General features: G+C 33.4%; 1 non-coding gene across 1 annotated transcript; it reads right to left on the bottom strand.

Moving 5' to 3' along the window:
* Nucleotides 1-19,036: 19,036 nt before the first annotated feature.
* LOC141635062 (small nucleolar RNA R71) lies at nt 19,037-19,145 on the bottom strand. Its single transcript, XR_012539769.1, has one exon. It is a non-coding gene; the product is annotated as a small nucleolar RNA R71 (small nucleolar RNA).
* Nucleotides 19,146-24,621: the final 5,476 nt, after the last annotated feature.

Below are 24,621 nucleotides of genomic sequence, written 5' to 3'. Positions count from 1 at the left end.
TGCTCTATAATAGAGCATTTGGACGGTACATACACCATGCATGAGAACACTTTGTTCTTTTCCTTTTTTCTCTACCATCTCTCAAAATAATACACATGCAAAAATCCCTCTCTCATACTCATTTCTCTTCTCTAAAACTTGAGAAGCTTTTGATCTAAATCTTTCAAAAATACTACTAATATTATTAATGTAATATATGAGTATTAGTAGTCATTTTTAAGGTAGACTACTAAATAAGTATCTAGCAAATAATATTTAGTAGAGATAAGGGTTAATCTTGGGTCCATCTCTTGAGAAGGGTTTCTACATTTGAGACCAAGATTGGAGGATATTCCATTGAGATTTAAGCTTAAGAACAAGTAAAGGTAGGATACCTTACTTGTGCCCATTTCGAACCATTTAACAATGTAAGGAACATTGTTTTCTTATTTTATCTTTTATTTAGTTATGCATGCACTAGATACTTAGAACACAAATTAATATGTTAATTAGTTCACTATTAGAAGAGTCTAATAATAGGTATATGAACCTAACAATTGGTATCAGAGCATAGGATGTTGCATGCATAATCGATTTATAGTTTTTTCGTGTTATTAGTAACTTAATTAAAACTAAAAATTTGTGATTTATTAGAAAATGTCATGAAATATTGATACATGTTATATATTCTGGTCCTAAAATATTTTTAGGTCATTTTTATGGTTATGGTATTTTATCGCTCATTTTAATGATTTTTAGTTATTTTATTATATTTTTATGACTAAAATGGAAATTAAAATGCTAAAAATTGTTAAACTAAGTTTCTGACCTTGAAATTTTTATATGACCTCACATGCATATTTTACTTATTGTATGTAAAATTTCGTATAAATTTGATTTATTTTGCATGATTTATGATTTTTATGAGATAAAAATGAATTAAATGGAGGTAAAATGGTTAAATATAGTTAAACTTCGAAATAGGCCATAAAATTTTCATATGTTGTCACATGCATATTTTACTCACTGTGTGTAAACTTTGAGATGAACTTGATTCATTTTGCATGATTTATGAATTTTTAGAGTAAAAATGACATAAATAGTGACTATTTTAGCATAAGTAGCTAAAACGAATTACATGGCATGAGAAAATTATTTTAGGTTGAATTTATATCCCAATTATCAGATATAAATTTATAAAATTGATTAGATTAATTTTTGTATACTTTAGATGTTTTATTTGATAAAACCGATAAATCGCAACTACATTTTTCTCGGAATAAATTCGAAAATTTTAACCATGATTTTTGACATTATGAGTATCATGGATATATTTTAGAATGTTCAAAAATTTAAAATTTTAAATTTGAAATTATTGTAATTTAATTTGGATTTATTTCATAAATGTTATGATTTTAGGGTCGAAAATGAGCATAAAATTAAATCAAGTTGAATTATTGTCAAAAATTGAGTTATGACTAATTTTTGAGACCTAAAAGTTTTAGGATAATTAATTTGGACCAAAATTAGATTTTAGTATTATTTAGCGATTTTTTAATAAGTTAAAATCGTGCATTTCCATAAAACCGGGTTATATGATCGATATAAGTTAAATAGGGCTATTTGGTACATAATTTGGCATGATAGACATATATTATAATACTGCATATTTCATTGTTGAATGTTATATTTTATTTATATAATTTTGAATTATGTAATTTTATCTTAGTATGGCCTTAGTTTTAATCAATATTACTCGTAATGTAAGGGAATATTGATTCGGTTGTAATTTAATGTGATTTCGTATCACTTTTATTTTACTAGTTTTTCATTTTACAATTGTATAATAGGAATAGCTATGTATTTTTATTATTATTTGAAATTCCGGATTTTCTTCAAGACGGTGCCATTCGGAAAGGCGTTCCAACGAAGACGGTGGTCTAGGGAGGCGCGCCACTTGAAGATTCAAGGGACCAAAGGAGTTGGTTTCCGAATTTGTAATAGATATTTGATTTTCTATTTTAGGAAAGCCATACTAGGAATTTATTATTTGTTTTGCATTTCTTTTAATATGTTGCATGCATTGCCAAATCGCCATAACAACACATGCATATCATATCGAGTCTTCGACCGTGTCAATTATAATTATCGAAAATTCGACTTTTAGCTCACTTAAAAGTGATAGATAATAAATTGACAAGACCTTTACTTTTAAAAGATTGAGACTTAGCCTTACCAAATAGTAGGAGCCCATGAGTCTAAATTTCATAAGGGGTACAATACGATTTTTCGGGGTGCTTCTATTGACGTTGGATAAATGGGGTAATATATAGTTATAACACTTCGAAAATTTTGTTGATCTCAACGAATGTATTTTGCGACCGTAGCCGCAAAAGGTTCGGGCTAAAGATGAATTTAATGTAAAATCATCGACCGAGAGTTCTAATTGTATAATCGGTTAGGAGTGTTAACCCACCAAGTTATATTAGTAAAGATATAGACGGCCCGTAGGCTCACATCCAAGTTAATATGAATTTTGGATCTCGGAATCATTTATTATAATTGGGCAGAGGTCACTATATAAATGCTATACTTGTATTTACAAGTATTATAACGATAAATGTTAATTGTTTCCGTCATCTCCGTTTTTGTAGTTATTTATCCGCAATGGCTTCATCTAATACTCTTACACCAATCACCATTAATTCATGGCTCCAATCATTCAATGAAAAATGCTCCTTGTATGACAATGATATGACTAGAGGTTTACGCTTTGGCATTGGTCAGGATGGAAATCTTTGCTACCTTACCACTTCCACACCTCCCACTCCCATATTCATGCCTACCTCTTTGGTAAGAGAATCTTGTGAAGAAAATATCACTAATTCCAAGGCATCCTTGTTTGTAGAAGTAAGGAGAAATATTATATTGAGTGGGAGTTCTAGCAAGAATGTCCTTGCAACTAAAAGGAGTAATGGTATTTTTAAAGGAAATGCAAAGAAGGGTAAGAAACCCAAATCCGATAATTAATTGGAAATGGATAGTGAGACTATCACAACCAATACCAAGAAGGGTGCCCAATCCTACCATGAATGTCATTATTGTAATGTCATGGGCCATTGGAAGTGAAAAGCTAAACAAGAGTGATGTAGATCTTCGCCTAGGAAATGGAGCTAGGGTAGCCGCCACTTCAAGAGAGACTTATGTACTTGTTTTAGCTAATGATTTTAAGTTGCATCTACATAATTGTTATTATGTATCCATTATGTCTGAACATTATTTCCATTTCTATGTTAGACATGGGAGGATTTTCTTTCGCCATCAAAAACAATCGTTGTATTTTGTTTAAGATGACCGGGCCGTGAGCCAAGCCACTTCTATAAATGGTATTTATGTTTTAGACACTTTCAACTCAACTAAGGATATCCATTACATACAATCCAAAAGACTCATAACAAGTGAACCAAATGAATACATTTGCCATTGTCAATTAGGTCTCATAAATGAGAAACGCATTAAAAAACTAGTGTCGACTGGAATTATTGAGCCATTTGATTTCTAATCACATGGAGTATGCGAATCTTGTCTCCTTGGAAAAATGATTCATGCCCCCTTTAGTGGTAAAGGGACACGAGCATGCGATTTGTTGGGACCAATGCATACTAATGTATATGGTCTAATGAGTATCACCGCAAGGGGAAATTATGAATACTTCGTCACTTTTACCGATGATTTAAGTAGATATTGGTATTTTTACTTAATCAAATATAAAGTGAAGCATTTGAGAAACTTAAGGAATTTCTAAATGACGTAGAGAACAAATTGAACAAAAGTACTAAAGCATTACGATCTGATCGTGGTGGCAAAGATCTAAGTAATGAATTTGATTTATTATATATGGATGATGACCTTGTGTCACTACCCATAAGATCAAACTAATATGAGTCGGGTTGAGTTGTCGAGCTCACTTTTGGGAATTAGCAATCCAAAACGGACACGTTACTTTCGAAAGGTCAACCTGGAGATACCTAAAAATAGCAAGTCTATTTAACAAATGACATGGATCAGATTCGCATATTACATGAATCAAGCTGCCATAATAGAGCTGGTCTTTTTATGAGCTAACACGTCAGTCTAGACAAACTTCTATTACTTCACCATATATGTTTGCAACTCACAAAGCTATCTCTTAAGAAGATAGATGTATTTCTAAGAGATAGAGTGGGATTAGATCGTCACAAACATGTCTTATAGTTAATATATTACTTTTTGAAAGTAATGGAACTATAATCTATTGAGATAGAGTGGGAGTAAAGTAGACATGTCTTATTGTTAATATGTTACTTTTCGAAAGTAATGATATTATGACCTATTGAATGATCATATGCGACTAGTCCCAAATCGACTTTTTTGCATACAAGCCTAGTTAATATGTTACTTTTTGAAAGTAATGGAACTACAATCTATTGAGATAGAGTCGGAGTAAAGTAGACATGTCTTATTGTTTATACGTTACTTTTCGAAAGTAATGGTATTATGACCTATTGAATGATCAATTGCGACTAGTCCCAAATCGACTTTGTTTCATACAAGCCAAAACATTAAAATCCAAATTTTTTACTCAAGAGTAGATTTACTTTAAGGCGATGGTCTCTTTAAAGTAAATAACACTTTAGAGTACATAAAAGCATAGATTGACATGAAGATGTTAATCAAAATAAATCATGTTAGGAATTGCCACATTTCATTTTGATGAAGAAGGGTAAATGATATTAAAAATTCGCTTTTCTAAAATGGGAATTTAGAGAAGGATGTGTATGGAGCACAAAACCTTGGATAAAGATCTAAGAATCCTAACATATTATGCAAAGGTTACTTAAGCAATCCTAGAATGGTCTTAAGCAAACATCAAAGGATTATACTTTTCGTTCATGTGATAATTGAGAACGGTTTCATTCACATTGTTGAAGAATCATGTTTATACATGAAGTAAAGTGGGAGCCTGAACTATTTTTCCCATCTCTTATATGTTGATAACATATTTCTTATTGAGAATAATGTACCAATGCTCTCTTATGTGAAAGAGTGATTAGGAGACTAGGAAAAGGTGCGATGTATTTTAGATTTTAGAATCTATGTGTTAAATTTGAGAGAATATTGGCATAGAGTCGAGAGCCTTATGATGATAAGTTCTTTCATATTTGTTTAACATCAAGAAGGTTGAGTAGGTTATTCATATTGATGAAAGTGGAATTACTATGATAGAGTCATAGTCATTCACTGAACCTAAATAAGTTGTTGATCACATGAAATCGATTTCTAATGTTTCCGCCATTAGAACGATCATGTATGCTATTATATGCACATGTCGTGATGAATTATATGCTTGGAGCATAATAAGTCAATAACAACTTAATTCGAATGAAGGTCTTTTGAAAGCCTTAAAGAACATCCTTTAAGTTTCTTGAGGAGAATTGAGGATTCGTTCTTATGTTTGGATGAAATACTAAGTTGTGTGTTGAAGGGTTGCACAAACTCTAGTTTCCAAACCCATAAGGATTTATCGAAATCCTAGGCTGATTTTATTAATTTAGGAATAAGACACTAGAAAAATGTTTTAGTTTAAATCATTGTAAGTTCTATAAACTGAATCTAAGTACATTGTGATAAGATAGTCAACAGAGGGAGTGAGAGTGAATCCCTCTACCAAAGACTTTATCACAAGTTATATGATAACAGTGGGAGCATCTTCCAAGTACAAGAGCCCAAGTCTAGTAAGAAGACTAGACATATACTTAGAAAAATTCATGTTATTAGAAATAACATTGAATAGAAGGAAATAACAATTAATAAAGTTGGAATATTTGGATACATGGTATATCCATTTACCAAGCTTTTATTGAAATTCAATTAGTGTAAAATGTACACTATAGATTATGAGATATGAAGTAGTAATAGGGTATTGACTATTCATATATGATAATCGCATTTATCGTTTGAGTTTCTTTAAACTCATCCATTACTTTTTTATATCCAAATGGGTTGTTGAGACAATATTGAACCCCATTGAAGTGAACTCGATTGATATAGTATGCGCCCATGGTTACTTAAAGGAGGTGACGTCTCGAAGTGACTAGAGTGTGATGCGATTGGTGGCAAGTTCAAGTGCCATAGGGTCATTAAGGATGACTAGTCGATCACATAGACAGACTGTATGAGACACTCTGTCAGGCAGTGACCGCTTATAGAGTTCTGGAAATTCATAAAGCCTTGTCGTGGCGGGAGCTACTATAGTATTCTTATGAGTCGATTCTTTTGACTAGAGACTATTCGCCCGAGTTGGCACAAGTTTCTGAATGGCTTTGATTTATACTCTACGACTATCGTAACTGAAGTCAAATGAGTATATTTTGGGTCATGATGAACTATGGCTATACGAAGGGAATAGTGCGATAGGAATTGTCCACCCCCCTTGTCAGGGTTGTTTAAAATCTCAGGGCCACTCGAGGAGCAGTGAACTGAAAATGCATGGCCACGCTCGGAAAGTATCTACGGTAGATATTTCCGGTCAGACAGTTACTCTCCAGATCGAGGAAACCACTCAAGATATGATCAAATTTAAGTACAAACTTCAAGACACCTTGCATTGAGTTGGAGATTGTAATAGGACAAGAGAATTGGTGACGCACACTTGTCTCGGACAAGTGGGAGATTATTGGAGTATGTGTCCTCAACAATAGTGCGATCACATGATTTAAAATCATAATTAAATCTCATAATAAGAATACGTAAGGGATGATTCATTATATAGTCAACTGATCAACATTAATCGGTAACGATTGGCTTGCTAGAGTTTGACGTTACTGCCGTAGGACGGTGGTGGTCAGTTGATCCCTTAAGGTCACACCTATAGGATGATGCCCTAATCAGTATATTTAAATAGTTGTATATTGATACAAGTTAATTAATTCCTTAAATAAGAAAAATTTATATATATGAGGGGAAATATGTATCTTATTGTAATTCGATTAAATAAGATTCAATTTACTGGATTAATATATTAATTCACTAAATTATGTTGAGGTTTTATAATTATTTCGAGGTAGAGGTAATTAGTTATTTACATTTACAAGAGGTTGTAAATTTAACTAACTAGCTATTATGGGGACCCATTATATGTTGATATAATGGTAAAATATCACTCAATAAGTTGAGTGAATATATGTTTATTAATTTGTCACATAATTGTTGTATGATCAAATTAATATTTAATTATGTAAGATAATTAAATATAAGATTTATAAGCATTTGTGGGACAAATATTATAAGACAAAAATAGACCCATATGCACTCAAGTGCATCGTCCAAAGGGTGAGCATGCTTGATTTTTAAGTTTTGTCATTTTGTTGTTGGAAAGATGCTCCAACATCTTATGACACACTTTCTAAGCTAGCCTACTACCTACATATAAATTATTATTGTATGTGATTTTTGAAGAAAACCAAAATGCTCTATAATAGAGCATTTGGACGGTACATACACCATGCATGAGAACAATTTGTTCTTCTCATTTTTTATCTACCATCTCTCAAAATAATACACATGAAAAAATCCCTCTCTCATACTCATTTCTCTTCTCTAAAACTTGAGAACTTTTTTATCTAAATTGTTCAAAAATACTACTAATATTATTAATGTAATATATGAGTATTAGTAGTCATTTTTAAGGTAGACTACTAAATAATTATATAGCAAATATTATTTAGTAGAGATAAGGGCTAATATTGGGTGCATCTCTTGAGGAGGGTTTCTACATTTGAGACCAAGGTTTGAGGATCTTCCATTGACATTTAAGCTTAAGAACAAGTGAAGGTAGGAGACCTTACTTGTGCCCATTCGAACCATTTAACAATGTAAGAAATATTGTTTTCTTATTTTATCACTTATTTAGTTATGCATGCACTAGATCCTTAGAACACAAATTAATATGTTAATTAGTTCACTATTAGAAGAGTCTAATAATAGGTATATGTACCTAACAATTGGTATCAGAGCATAGGAAGTTGCATGCATAATCGATTTATAGTTTTTTCGAGTTATTAGTAACTTAATTAAAACTAAAAATCTGTGATTTATTAGATAAAGTCATGAAATATTGATACATGTTATATATTCTGGTCCTAAAATATTTTTAGGTCATTTTTATGATTTATGGTATTTTATTGCTCATTTTAATGATTTTTAATTTTTTTTATTATATTTTTATGACTAAAATGGAAATTAAAATGCTAAAAATTGTTAAACTAAGTTTCTGACCTTGAAATTTTTATATGACCTCACATGCATATTTTACTTATTGTATGTAAAATTTCGTATAAATTTGATTTATTTTGTATGATTTATGATTTTTATGAGATAAAAATGAATTAAATGGAGGTAAAATGGTTAAATATAGTTCAACTTCGAAATAGGCCATAAAATTTTCATATGTTGTTACATGCATATTTTACTCACTGTGTGTAAAATTTGAGATGAACTTGATTCATTTTGCATGATTTATGAATTTTTAGAGTAAAAATGACATAAATAGTGACTATTTTAGCATAAATAGCTAAAACGAATTACATGGCATGAGAAAATTATTTTAGGTTGAATTTATATCCCAATTATCAGATATAAAGTTATAAAATTGATTAGATTAATTTTTATATACTTTAGATGTTTTATTTGATAAAACCGATAAATCGCAACTACATTTTTCTCGGAATAAATTCGAAAATTTTAACAATGATTTTTGACATTATGAGTATCATGGATATATTTCAGAATGTTCAAAAATTTAAAATTCAAAATTCAAAATTATTGTAATTTAATTTGGATTTATTTCATAAATGTTATGATTTTAGGGTCGAAAATGAGCATAAAATTAAATCAAGTTGAATTATTGTCAAAACTTGAGTTATGACTAATTTTCAAGACCTAAAAGTTTTAGGATAATTAATTTGGACCAAAATTAGATTTTAGTATTATTTAGCGATTTTTTATTAATTTAAAATCGTGCATTTCCATAAAACCGGGTTATATGATCGATATAAGTTAAATAGGGCGATTGGGTACATAATTTGGCATGATAGATACATATTATAATACTGCATATTTCATTGTTGAATGTTATATTTTATTTATATAATTTTGAATTATGTAATTTTATCTTAGTATGGCCTTAGTTTGAATCAATATTACTCGTAATGTAAGGAAATATTGATTTGTTTGTAATTTAATGTGATTTCGTATCACTTTTATTTTACTAGTTTTTCATTTTACAAATGTATAATAGGAATAGCTATGTATTTTTATTATTATTTGAAATTCCGGATTTTCTTCAAGACGGTGCCATTCGGAAAGGCGTTCCGACGAAGACGGTGTTCTAGGGAGGCGCGCCACTTGAAGATTCAAGGGACCAAAGGAGTTGGTTTCCGAATTTGTAATAGATATTTGACTTTCTATTTTAGGAAAGCCATACTAGGAATTTATTATTTGTTTTGCATTTCTTTTAATATGTTGCATGCATTGGCAAATCGCCATAACAACACATGCATATCATATCGAGTCTTCGACCGTGTCAATTATAATTATCGAGAATTCGACTTTTAGCTCACTTAAAATTGATAGATAATAAATTGACAAGACCTTTACTTTTAAAAGATTGAGACTTAGCCTTACCAAATAGTAGGAGCCCATGAGTCTAAATTTCATAAGGGGTACAATACGATTTTTCGGGGTGCTTCTATTGACGTTGGATAAATGGGGTAATAAATAGTTATTACACTTCGAAAATTTTGTTGATCTCAACGAAGGTATTTTGCGACCGTAGCCGCAAAAGGTTCGGGCTAAAGATGAATTTAATGTAAAATCATCGACCGAGAGTTCTAATTGTATAATCGGTTAAGAGTGTTAACCCACCAAGTTATATTAGTAAAGATATAGAGGGCCCGTAGGCTCACATCCAAGTTAATATGAATTTTGGATCTCAGAATCATTTATTATAATTGGGCAGAGGTCACTATATAAATGCTATACTTGTATTTACAAGTATTATAACGATAAATGTTAATTGTTTCCTTCATCTCCGTTTTTGTAGTTATTTATCCGCAATGGCTTCATCTAATACTCTTACACCAATCACCATTAATTCATGGCTTCAATCATTCAATGAAAAATGCTCCTTGTATGACAATGATATGACTATAGGTTTACGCTTTGGCATTGGTCAGGATGGAAATCTTTGCTACCTTACCACTTCCACACCTCCCACTCCCATATTCATGCCTACCTCTTTGGTAACAGAATCTTGTGAAGAAAATCTCACTAATTCCAAGGCATCCTTGTTTGTATAAGTAAGAAAAAATATTATATTGAGTGGGAGTTCTAGGAAGAATGTCCTTGCAACTGAAAGGAGTAATGGTATTTTAAAAGGAAATGCAAAGAAGGGTAATAAACCCAAATCCGATAATTAATTGGAAATGGATAGTGAGACTATCACAACCAATACCAAGAAGGGTGCCCAATCCTACCATGAATGTCATTATTGTAATGTCATGGGCCATTGGAAGTGAAAAGTTAAACAAGAGTGATGTAGATCTCCGACTGGGAAATGGAGCTAGGGTTGCCGCCACTTCAAGAGAGACTTATGTACTTGTTTTAGCTAATGATTTTAAGTTGCATCTACATAATTGTTATTATGTATCCATTATGTCTGAACATTATTTCCATTTCTATGTTAGACATGGAAGGATTTTCTTTCGCCATCAAAAACAATTTTTGTATTTTGTTTAAGATGACTTGGCCGTGAGCCAAGCCACTTCTATAAATGGTATTTATGTTTTAGACACTTTCAAGTCAACTAAGGATATCCATTACATACAATCCAAAAGACTCATAACAAATGAACCAAATGAATACATTTGGCATTGTCAATTAGGTCTCATAAATGAGAAACGCATTAAAAAACTAGTGTCGACTGGAATTATTGAGCCATTTGATTTCTAATCACATGGATTATGCGAATCTTGTCTCCTTGGAAAAATGATTCGTGCCCCCTTTAGTGGTAAAGGGACACGAGCATGTGATTTGTTGGGACCAATGCATACTAATGTATATGGTCTAATGAGCATCACCGCAAGGGGAAATTATGACTACTTCGTCACTTTTACCGATGATTTAAGTAGATATTGGTATTTTTACTTAATCAAATATAAAGTGAAGCATTTGAGAAATTTAAGGAATTTCTAAATGACGTAGAGAACCAATTGAACAAAAGTATTAAAGCATTACGATCTGATCGTGGTGGCAAAGATCTAAATAATGAATTTGATTTATTATATATGGATGATGACCTTGTGTCACTACCCATAAGATCAAACTAATATGAGTCGGGTTGAGTTATCGAGCTCACTTTTGGGAATTAGCAATCCAAAACGGACACGTTACTTTCGAAAGGTCAACCTAGAAATACTTAAAAATAGCAAGTCTATTTAACAAATGACATGGATCAGATTCGCATATTACATGAATCAAGCTGCCATAATAGAGCTGGTCTTTTTATGAGCTAACACGTCAGTCTAGACAAACTTCTATTACTTCACCATATATCTTTGTAACTCACAAAGCTATTTCTAAATGACGTAGAGAACCAATTGAACAAAAGTATTAAAGCATTACAATCTGATCGTGGTGGCAAAGATCTAAGTAATGAATTTGATTTATTATATATGGATGATGACCTTGTGTCACTACCCATAAGATCAAACTAATATGAGTCGGGTTGAGTTGTCGAGCTCACTTTTGGGAATTAGCAATCCAAAACGGACACGTTACTTTCGAAAGGTCAACCTGGAGATACCTAAAAATAGCAAGTCTATTTAACAAATGACATGGATCAGATTCGCATATTACATGAATCAAGCTGCCATAATAGAGTTGGTCTTTTTATGAGCTAACACGTCAGTCTAGACAAACTTCTATTACTTCACCATATATCTTTGTAACTCACAAAGCTATCTCTTAAGAAGATAGATGTATTTCTAAGAGATAGAGTGGGAGTAGATCGTCACAAATATGTCTTATAGTTAATATATAACTTTTTGAAAGTAATGGAACTATAATCTATTGAAATAGAGTGGGAGTAAAGTAGACATGTCTTATTGTTAATATGTTACTTTTCGAAAGTAATGATATTATGACCTATTGAATGATCAATTGCGACTAGTCCCAAATCGACTTTGTTGCATACAAGCTTAGTTAATATGTTACTTTTTGAAAGTAATGGAACTATAATCTATTGAGATAGAGTGGGAGTAAAGTAGACATGTCTTATTGTTAATAAGTTACTTTTCGAAAGTAATGGTATTACGACCTATTGAATGATCAATTGCGACTAGTCCCAAATCGACTTTGTTGCATACAAGCCATAACATTACAATCCAAAATTTTTACTCAAGAATAGATTTACTTTAAGGCGATGGTCTCTTTAAAGTAAATAAAACTTTAGTGTACTTAAACGCATAGATTGACATGAAGATGTTAATCAAAATAAATCATGTTAGGAATTGCCACATTTCATTTTGATGAAGAAGGGCAAATGATATTAAAAATTCGCTTTTCTAAAATGGGAATTTAGAGAAGGATGTTTATGGAGCACAAAACCTTGGATAAAGATCTAAGAATCCTAACATATTATGCAAAGCTTACTTAAGCAATCCTAGAATGGTCTTAAGCAAGCATCAAAGGATTATACTTTTCGTTCATGTGATAATTGAGAATGGTTTCATTCACATTGTTAAAGAATCATGTTTATACATGAAGTAAAGTGGGAGCCAGAACTATTTTTCCCATCTCTTATATGTTGATAACATATTTCTTATTGAGAATAATCTACCAATGCTCTCTTCTGTGAAAGAGTGATTGGGAGACTAGGAAAAGGTCTGATGTATTTTAGATTTCAGAATCTATGTGGTAAATTTGAGAGAATATTGGCATAGAGTCGAGAGCCTTATGATGATAAGTTCATTCATATCTGTTTAGCATCAACAAGGTTGAGTAGGTTATTCATATTGATGAAAGTGGAATTACTATGATAGAGTCATAGTCATTCACTGAACCTAAATAAGTTGTTGATCACATGAAATCGATTTCTAATGTTTCCGTCATTAGAACGATCATGTATGCCATTATATGCACATGCGGTGATGAATCATATGCTTGGAGCATAATAAGTCAATAACAACTTAATTCGAATGAAGGTCTTTTGAAAGCCTTAAAGAACATCCTTTAAGTTTCTTGAGGAGAATTGAGGATTCGTTCTTATATTTGGATGAAATACTAAGTTGTGTGTTGAAGGGTTGCATAAACTCTAGTTTCCAAACCCGTAAGGATTTATCGAAATCCTAGGCTGCTTTTATTAACTTAGGAGTAAGAGACTAGAGAAATGTTTTAGTTTCAACCATTGCAAGTTCTACAAACTGAATCTAAGTACATTGTGATAAGATAGTCAACAGAGGGAGTGAGAGAGAATCCCTCTACCAAAGACTTTATCACAAGTTATATGATAACAGTTGGAGCATCTTCCAAGTACAAGAGCCCAAGTCTAGTAAGAAGACTAGACATATACTTAGAAAAATTCATGTTATTAGAAATAACATTGAATAGAAGGAAATAGCAATTAATAAAGTTGGAATATTTGAATACATGGTATATCCATTTACCAATATTTTATTGCAATTCAATTAGTGTAAAATGTACACTATAGATTATGAGATATGAAGTAGTAATAGGGTATTGACTATTCATATATGATAATCGCATTTATCGTTTGAGTTTCTTTAAACTCATCAATTACTTTGTTATATCCAAATGGGTTGTTGAGACAATATTGAACCCCATTGAAGTGAACTGGATTGATATAGTATACGCCCCCGGTTACTTAAAGGAGGTGACATCTCGAAGTGACTAGAGTGTGATGCGATTGATGGCAAGTTCAAGTGCCATAGGGTCATTTGGGATGACTAGTCGATCACATAGACAGACTGTATGAGACACTCTGTCGGGCAGTGACCGCTTATTGAGTTCTGGAAATTCATAAAGCTTGGTCGTGGCGAGAGCTACTATAGTATTTTTATGAGTCAATTCTTTTGACTAGAGACTATTCGCCCAAGTTGGCACAAGTTTCTGAATGGCTTTGATTTATACTCTACGACTATCGTAACTGAAGTCAAATGAGTATATTTTGGGTCATGATGAACTATGGCTATACGAAGGGAATAATGCGATAGGAATTGTCCACCCCCTTGTCAGGGTTGTTTAAAATCTCATGGCCACTCGAGGAGTATTGAACTGAAAATGCGTGGCCACGCTCGGAAAGTATCTACGGTAGATTTTTCCGGTCAGACAGTTACTCTCCAGATCGAGGAAACCACTCAAGATATGATAAAATGTAAGTACAAACTGCAAGACACCATGCATTGAGTGGGAGATTGTAATAGGACAAGAGAATTGGTGACGCACACTTGTCTCGGACAAGTGGGAGATTATTGGAGTATGTGTCCTCAACAATAGTGCGATCACATGATTTAAAATCATAATTAAATCTCATAATAAGAATACGTAAGGGATTATTCATTATATAGTCAACTGATCAATATTAATCTGTAACGATTGGCTTGCTAGAGTTTGACGTTACTGTCGTAGGACGGTGGTGGTCAGTTGATCCCTTAAGGTCACACCTATAAGATGACGCCCTAATCAGTAAAGTTAATTAATTGTATATTGATACAAGTTAATTAATTCCTTAAATAAGAACAATTTATATTTATGAGAGGAAATATGTATCTTATATTGTAATTCGATTAAATAAGATTCAATTTAGTGGATTAATATATTAATTCACTAAATTATGTTGAGGTTTTATAATTATTTCGAGGTAGAGGCAATTAGTTATTTACATTTACAAGAGGTTGTAAATTTAACTAACTAGCTTTTATGGGGACCCATTATATGTTGATATAATGGTAAAATATTACTCAATAAGTTGAGTGAATATATGTTTATTAATTTGTCACATAATTGTTGTATGATCAAATTAATATTTAATTATGTAAGATAATTAAACATAAGACTTATAAGCATTTGTGGGACAAATATTATAAGACAAAAATAGACCCATATGCACTCAAGTGCACCGTCCAAAGGGTGAGCATGCTTGATTTTTAAGTTTTGTCATTTTGTTGTTGGATAGATGCTCCAACATCTTATGACACACTTTATAAGCTAGCCTACTACCTACATATAAATTATTATTGCATGTGATTTTTGGAGAAGACCAAAATGCTCTATAATAGAGCATTTAGACGGTACATACATCATGCATGAGAATAATTTGTTCTTCTCATTTTTTCTCTACCATCTCTCAAAATAATACACATGCAAAAATCCCTCTCTCATACTCATTTCTCTTCTCTAAAACTTGAGAACTTTTTTATCTAAATTATTCCAAAATACTACTAATATTATTAATGTAATATATGAGTATTAGTAGTCATTTTTAAGGTAGACTACTAAATAAGTACCTATCAAATATTATTTAGTAGAGATAAGGGCTAATCTTGGGTGCATATCTTGAGGAGGGTTTCTACATTTGAGACCAAGGTTGGAGGATCTTCCATTGACATTTATGCTCAAGAACAAGTGAAGGTAGGAGACCTTACTTGTGCTCATTCAAACCATTTAACAATGTAAGGAATATTGTTTTCTTATTTTATCTCTTATTTAGTTATGCATGCACTAGATCCTTAGAACACAAATTAATATGTTAATTAGTTCACTATTAGATGAGTCTAATAATAGGTATATGAACCTAACAGTTTAAACCGTGTATAAAACTCGTGTTCTGGGTGGTTGTGACCTAGGCTTCGGTTGGTTGGGTGGCTGTGGTTGTGTCACCTGTCGAGGGTGGTTGAGGGTGACGAAAGTTGGTGGTTTGTGCGGTGGTCTACTGGAGTTTCGCAAGTGTTGGTGGTTGTTGCGTGTTTTGGTTGTAAAACAGTATAATTGCTAGCATTAGGACCATCGTGTCTTGACCTAGACCTGACCTAGGATGGGTGGCTGCTGGTGGGATCAGCGTGGGTTAAGGAAGACCACGGTGGTGGCTCCTAATGGTGATTGATGGCGGTTTTGGTTGGTGTCGTGTGTTGTTGTTGTTATTGTTGGTGTCGTGAAGACGGTTGCTAGGGCTTAGCCTTAGCAGCCGTGTGTGGTGGCTAGGCTCGTGTGTGGAGAATGGTTGGGTGATAGGCGGTTGTGGCTTACGGTGGAGCTGGTGGCAGGGGTAATTGTGGTCGTGAGAGGGGTGTTTTACATGGGTTTGTGGGGGGATATGCAAGGGTTTGTAACACGGGTTAAAACCGTGTTTGGTTAGGTGTGTTTTTGGGTTTTGAACCTGAGGTTATCACGGGGTGGTTGGTTATTTTGGGATTTGTTAAGACAGGTTGATAAATACTAAATTACGTAATAATATAATTAATGTAATTAAAGGTAATTAAAACGATTGATTATTAATAATTAGTAATTGCAAATAATATTTGTGTTAGGTGAGTGATTTGCTAAAGAATACTTTTAGTTGATTTCTTAGAACTGCGTAATTGGAATATTTTCTTGCCAGATAGGATATATATGCAATTGTGTTTTTATGTGGTTATATCGTTCATATAACAAGTTTGGATTGGTTGGTTTATAGCCTTTGGCTGAGATATTGTTGTGGATTGTTTTATGGAAGTATATTATCTTTGTTGCATTCATTGGCATGTCATATGCATATTGGTTATCAGTTATTGTGATTTAGGCCCAGGCTGGTGCTGCTTTTGCAGACTTGTCGCTGGTGTCCTCAGATTTATTCTGGTTTAAGGCCCAGGCTGGCTCTGCAGACTTTTCTATGGTGTCCTCAGATATATCCTGGTTGACTCAACTTCGGTTGAGGGTTTTCCTCGGGCCAGGGATTGGCGGGATGAATGGGTATCATGAGTGATAAGCGCAGCTGCATTGCATTTGCATATAATGAACTTTTATTATTGTGTTTTATAACTGTTGGATTTATATCCTACTCGACCTTTTGATTGACGTGTGTTTGTTGTGTCAAAAAAAATGATGTATGCTTTAATTGATGGTGTGCTGTTGATACGTGCATATTCTATACACTTTATTTGCGGTTTTGTCATGTATTTCCCTGCATATTTGTTAGCTTTAAGCTATTATTTCTCCCGAAACGGTTTACTTTGCATTTTCTATGATTTATTGTAGGAATGAGTGGAAGTAAGCTAAATCAAGCCTGAATCGTCCTCCGGAGGCAACTTTTGGGAAGCTTTGAAGAAGGGAGCTCGGATTTAACCACCTGGGATGCGCGCTTGGAGTAAAGAGCTGATTTGAAGAGAGAAAGAAGCCACTACACATCTCAACCAGTCGATCGACCATGCTGCACAGTCGATCGACCAATGTAGTACAGCAGACGCTACTGTCCTGAAGTGACCAGTCGATCGACCATTCTGACCGGTCGATCGACCAATCTGCGAGCTGATATTGATTTTTCGTTTTAGACTTTTAAAAGCCCAACTTGTAATTAACTTTTGGTATCTTTTATCAGTAGAACGCAGCAATTATTAGGTTATGCTTTTTCATTATGGAAGAACTCAGTTTTTAGATCTAGCTTTGAAGACGGAAAACCTCGAATTCGATTACTTTGTTCATCGTTTTAATTAGTAAGTTTTTATGCAATTCCTTTCTTCCTTAATTTTTTGTTATTTCGATTCTTGTTTTTACCAATTTAATTTCAGCAATTAAGTTCTTACCTTTTGTCTTTAGTTCAATTTAATCATGTCAAATTTATTCTTTGCTATCAAGTTTGCAATAGTTATAGTTTTAAATATGTTTAGCTAATTTTATTGATTGGGAACGAGGTGAGCCATGACGTAAATTGGGATTATTTGGTTAGCATGAATTCTTCTACATCGATCTTGCTGTCTTTTGATAAATCCTTTTAATAGATTGAAAGATTAGTAATTTAAATTGTCATTAGATTTGAATTTCCTTTGAGCGAAAGCTTTGAGAAATTCTTGGGAATTAGTAGACAATAAGGTTAATTTGAGCATAGATCGAAAGGCTTGTTCTTATTCCCTGGGACCGTTTTATAAGACCTCTGCTACCTTATTGACTTGACCTTGGCCATGGTGAACCGAAGTTCCCGATCTTCTCTTTATCTTGTTGAGAAATTTCATTTCCAGTAATTAGTCATTAGAATCAACCAATTTCAAACCCCCATTTAATTGTTACTTTTATAAGCTGAAAATAGCAAACAAAATTAATCTTGTCTCTCTGTGGTTCGACCCTTACTATCACTAGCTATAGTTTTAGTTTAGAATTATAAATTTAATTTTGATACAAAACGACGGTATCAAAATTTGGCGCCGTTGCCGGGGAGACGGTGTAATTCTGTTTGCTTTATTTTTAGTTTATTTTTCTTGTCTCAAGGAACTTTGGTTCCTTGAGGCCGTTGCTTACCTTTGCTTCTAGTTTTGCTTTTGCACAGTTAGAAGACAGGTTTTTGAGAGGAAGGCTTGAGTACTCTCAGTTCTACGAATATGGCTACAATATATGATAATCTTCAGCCAAAGGAACACCATCTTCCAAAGGGACACCAGTTACCTACCCCTACTACGGGTAACTTCGAATTTCGTTCCTCTTATATCGATTTAGTGGAGCGAAATCAGTTTCTTTGGTCTACCGGATGAGGATCCCTTGAAGCATATGGAAATTTTCACGGACTCTCTTTGTTCCATACCTATACCAGCTGGGGTGACTCAGGATGAAGTAAAGGGGTTGATGTTCTTATACTCCTTGAAGGATTCGGCGCGAGATTGGTACCGCTACCTTGATAGGGTAGCAGCTAGAGTCACGGATTGGACATCTCTAGCATTAGCCTTCTACAAGAAGTACTTCCCGCTTTCAAAGACTGATGCCTTGAGGAGTAAAATTACAAATTTCCAGCAAGAAGCTAATGAGGGCTTTTGTGAAGCATGGGGACGTTTCAAAAGTTTGGTCCGAGCTGTCCCTCACCATGGCTTCCAGCAGTGGTATCTTTGCAACTTATTCTACAATGCTTTATATGATGATTACAAGGTCATCCTAGACGCAGCTGCGAATGGTAGGTTTCAAAAAAATACCGGTCAGAATAGAGGTTGGAACACTATTGAGGAGATGGCGGTCAATAGAGCTGAGTTTGGGAGTTCACGTGGGAATTCACGGAAGAAAAGTGATGAAATGAGTACCGTTGTGACACTCATTACTTCTATTACTGCCCGTCTTGAGAGGCTCGAGGCCTCTGAAGCTTCCAAGGAAAGAGTTGAAATTCCTGTCCATAATTCAGATGAGACCGCGGAGTTGAGAGAAATGGTCCAAACTCTTTTGATTCAAGTGGCGAATATGGAAGCAGCCGGGATTGAGTCCTCAAAGAATTTTGTGAAGCAGTTGGAGAATATAGAGGCTAAGAAAGTTACAAATTCTTCAAACAAATGTGAAGGGCCAATTGAAACGATTAATGCCATTAATCTCAGAAGTGGCCTCTCTTATGAAGATCCCGACAAGCTAAGAGGAGACTCGAAAAATGATGAAGAGGCTAGTTTAATTTCTGGAAAAACGAGCTCAACTGCCAGTACTTCTGGTCGATCGACCAACATTGTCAGTCGATCGACTGAAGCGTCAGATAAAAAAGTTTCTGATCAGAAACTATTCACATCCAGCACAAGCAGTCGATCGACCAACATTGTCAGTCGATCGACTGAGTCACCTGACGAAATTAATTCTGAACAGGAACTGTTCACGCCCAGCCAAGTGATAGAAAAGTAGATCTATATACTTAACATATTCATATATGTCTTAAATTAATTTGTCATAAAATTAAAGATGGATTTTATGCATGCAAAGTTTAATAAAAGAAGATATGAAAACATTTTCTCACCATAATAATTTCGGTCATATTGGGCACCAACAAGATCTCCTTCTTGTTAGTTCTTGAGCTTTCCATTAATGGATGAACATTCTTGACTTCAAATTAGAAGCCCTCCAATTAGTTGCACCCAAAACTATCCCTTAATCCCACAAACTAACATGTACTAGATGTTTATATGGTGGTTTACCTTAAAATCTATTACTAATACTCATATACTACTTTTAGTATTATTAGTGTTTGATTTAAATAAATTAGATTCACAAAAATGAATTTTGTGAAGAACAAGAGAGAGAAGGGAGGTTTTTCATAAAAAGTAAGAATGAATTAATTGGAGAAAAATTCTCTAATTTTTGTATATTGAAAACCGGTTGGGAGGAGCTTAGGGTAGTCAAATTTTTCTTCCCAATATGCTTTTTATCTTCACAAGAAAAGCTAGCTAGTAGTAGGTGTCATCATGATGTTTATTTTATTATTTAAATAACAAAAACCATCAAAACCCACTCACTACATATAAAAACAGTTTTCCTTGTAATATTGAGTCCATTCTATTTTTGTCAATTGTACAATTGTATGTCATGTGACATGTGACATGTCTTATGTGTTGTTTTAATTTAAAATGCATATTTAACAAATTAAATATCATTTATAAATTAAATAAATCATATTTAACAAATTGACTAGTAATATAAAATTACTTTCTCATAAAATGGTCATTTAATTACTAGTTAGTATAATTCACAATATCTTGTAATTATAACTAACTTATCATTCTCATCTCGCGTGTTTCGCAAACACCGATTAATTTTAGTAATATAACTTCTTAAATTACTAAATGAAATCTCATTTAATCACATTATAATAAGATGTCATTATTCTCTCTCTTATAATAATTTGTTCAATTTTAAGGAATTAATTAATCTGTATCGGTATACAATTAATTAACCTTTTTAATTAAGGTAATCGTCCTTTAGGTGTGACCTCGGGATCAATCGATCACCACCGTCGACTTACGTAATGTCAAACTCTAGCCAGCCAATCATTACCGATATGTGTGGACCATTGACTATATATGTAATGTATCATCCCTTTTGTATTCTTGGTATGAGATTTAATAATGATATTTAAATCATGTGATCGCACTATTGTTGAGGACACATTTCCCAACAATCTCCCACTTGTCCTCGACAAGTGTGCGTCACCAATTCTCTTGTCCTATTACTATCTCCCACTCAATGCAAGGTGTCTTTCGGGTCGTACTTGCAAGTGATCATATCGAGAGTGGTTTCCTCGATCCGGAGAATAATCGATTGACGGAATTTATCCACCATGGATACCTTCCGAGCGTGGCCACACATTTCGATTAATTACTCCTCGAGTGGCCCCGAGATATTGTTTTTAACCCCGACAAGGGGTGGACAATTCCTATCGCACTTATTCCCTTCGACTAGCCACAGCCATCATAACCCAAAATATGCCCATTTGACCCCATTTACGAAGGTCGTAGTAACACAAATCAAAGTTAATCTGAAACTGTGCCATCTTAGGTGAACAGTCTTTTGTCAAAAGAATCGACTCATTGGAATACTATAGTAGCTCTCGCCATGACCAGGCTTTATAAATTTGCCAGAACTCTATAAGCGGTCACTGCCCGACAAAGTGTTCCTAACAGTCTGCCTATGTGATCGACTAGTCATCTCACATGACTCTATGGCACTTGAACTTGCCATCAATTGCATCACACTCTAGTCACTTCGAGATGTCACCTCATACAAGTGACTATGGGCGAATACCATGCTAATCCGTGTTCACTTTAACGGGGTTCAATTGTCTCTACAACCCGTTTGGATATAACAAAGTATAATAATAGAGTTTTAAAGTAAAACTCGAACGACAAATGCGATTATCACATATGAATAGTCAATGCCTGATTACTATTTCATGTTCTATAATCTAATTTGATCTTGTATGTAGTTGTTCATTTCAATTCAATTGAAATGACATGACTCATCATGTTTAGCCTATGAGAAGGCTTTGGTTAGTAGGTTTTATCAACTTCTTGTACCTTACTCAACCTCACTACATACTCGTTTTCCTTTGTAATGTATACATTTGCATTACAAAACTTTCTGAGTACGTGTCGAGATCCAATCAAGACATAGGCCCTCTAGCCTAAGAATAGCTCCCACTGTTTTCACAGTGTGCGGGACTCATCCTTCTTACACATCTCATGATCGCAAGTGTACTCAATTTCCGTTATAAATATCTCTCAATGTTCTTTATTGCCTAGAACGATTCTAGAAAATCTACTTCTTAATTAACATTGCCACAATGGTATCTTAACCATCCTAATATGTTTTGATTATGGTTTTGTCGGAAACCATGCGCAATCTCAATTGTCAATTGTCACTTGTGTAACACCCTTACACAATATTGCATCATAAACACTTTGCATCATAGCCTTAATGCTTCTGCAAGGACTTAAGGGTAATCTTTATGGCTTACTTGGTAAAGATTACTTAAATTCGATTTTGAAAACAATTCATCATACACAAAGCATATGAAGTGTTATACATCATTTCTTTTTAATTGATTCGGCAGCGGAAGCAAATGAAATCAATCAAATATGTTCAATTTAATTGAACTAGTCATGAATCTTATCAACATAAGACTTATCGACGCTAATATCATGTGGATTTATCTTCATAAATCCGGATATTCAAGATGTATTATAATACTCAAAAGTCTTAAATCATTCTCAATGATCAATATGTCTTCCACATTTTGGACTAATTAAAAATTCCGTAACTCCCACTAAACTCCATGTATAAACACAACTTCTCGACTTATCGAGAAATGTTTTATCACATGATCAAAATGTTGATTCCAACTCATTGATGTCCAACTTAAGATCCTCTCCTAAGTTTCACATTATCTTAGGATTGCAAGAATCTATGAAACTCATGACATGTATTGAATACATTCCTTCTATTGAAGAAGTGGGTTTTAGATTCACTTGCTGTATGCATATCCTCATAATGAAACACAATCCCTAAGAAGATCCAAATAGACTTAATCATTTCAATTAGTGCAAAACCCTTTGCAACCAATCTTGTTTTGAAATATCTCTTTATTAGTGCAAAACCCTTTGTCACTAATCAAGCCCTTTTGTTTCGGATTTTCATGGCTCTAAGCCTTGTATTGAGTTGTGACTTAAACACTCTTATGTAAGTCATATGTTCATTACTTTCTAGAAGTAATCAAATTGAATCAAACAATTTGTTTTGTAAGTTATAAGCTCATTACTTTCTTAAAAGTAGCATGAATTCATCATTTTTAACAAGTGACGAATTTAACCTCCTAGGTCTTGAAGAAACAATGTCTTACACAAAACTTCTCATGTAGCCAAGAAAGACCAGTTTCTTGCGACACAACATTCTCTGTGGCTTTTTGAATAATTTCTCCCACTCTGTCTTCTAGAAATAAACTTGTATTTTAGAAAGACAGCTTCATGAGCCACAAACCCGGTGTACTCGTGATAAATGAAGGGAAAAATGAGCATTTGTTTCTTGTGAAAACTTACAAACATGGTATCCTACCATTTCATATCTCATATGATTCGATTTAGTGGAAAAATAATTTAGACAAAATGATAAAATCCCCAAAAGGATCAAGTAACTCAAAGTAACTTGATTGAAGTCCAAACCATATCGAATAGCGTTTGATTTCTTATCCATCCACACATTATTTCATAATGCGTGCTAAGAGAGATTAACTTGTGATACTATATCACATTTCCTTTGGCTTATATCAAAGTCTTCACTTTGATAGTACCATCACGACTAAATCGTGATTCCTTGAACTCTTGAACTTCTTCAAAGATTTCTCTATTTACCTTATTAAGTGAACACACTAGTGTCAACTTAAATCGTTGGTAAAAGATGATGATCAACCTATTTTGGATTGATGATTTATAACCTCGATCTCCTTTTCAACCAAAAAGTACGAGATATCTTGCTTTGAATACAAGATACGCATATACCATTAACAATCTAATGGTTTCAAGAGTACTCGTTAACTCTTTGCGTTCATCATTCCAAAATTTTAAGGTTTAATCTTGGGTTACCAATTTGAGTCTTGCATCATATTCATGATATATCATTCTAGTTTGGTTTAGAATATAATCACCTTGATGAAGGACTAGCCATACATCAAATCGTGGTGTATAGGGTCACAAAAGTGAAACCTTTTTTGTATCTTAACAAGTTGTATTCTTATTTAGAGTTTATGTACTTAATAGTCACAATTAAGTACAACTCCAAACCCGAAAACTAGATTTAGTACACAATGACTCTATCTCTTGACTTCATTGTTGCTAGTCGTCATATTCTAATCATCCTATGTATCAAACATAATGATGAAAACCACCACCGGTTTCTAATATTGACGAAGTAGTACTAGCAAAATTTATGTTTAATCAAATAAACATTTAACGAAGAAGGTCCCATTAGATGTCTCACAACTAACTTGTTGATTCTTCAATAATTTGGGGTAGTTTCCTTTCTAGTGTCCAACATTTAAGACAGTGGAAACTT

This window comes from Silene latifolia, chromosome Y (genome assembly GCF_048544455.1).
Source record: "Silene latifolia isolate original U9 population chromosome Y, ASM4854445v1, whole genome shotgun sequence".
In the NCBI taxonomy this organism is placed as follows: Eukaryota; Viridiplantae; Streptophyta; class Magnoliopsida; order Caryophyllales; family Caryophyllaceae; genus Silene; species Silene latifolia.
This window is presented reverse-complemented; position numbering and strand designations above follow the sequence as displayed.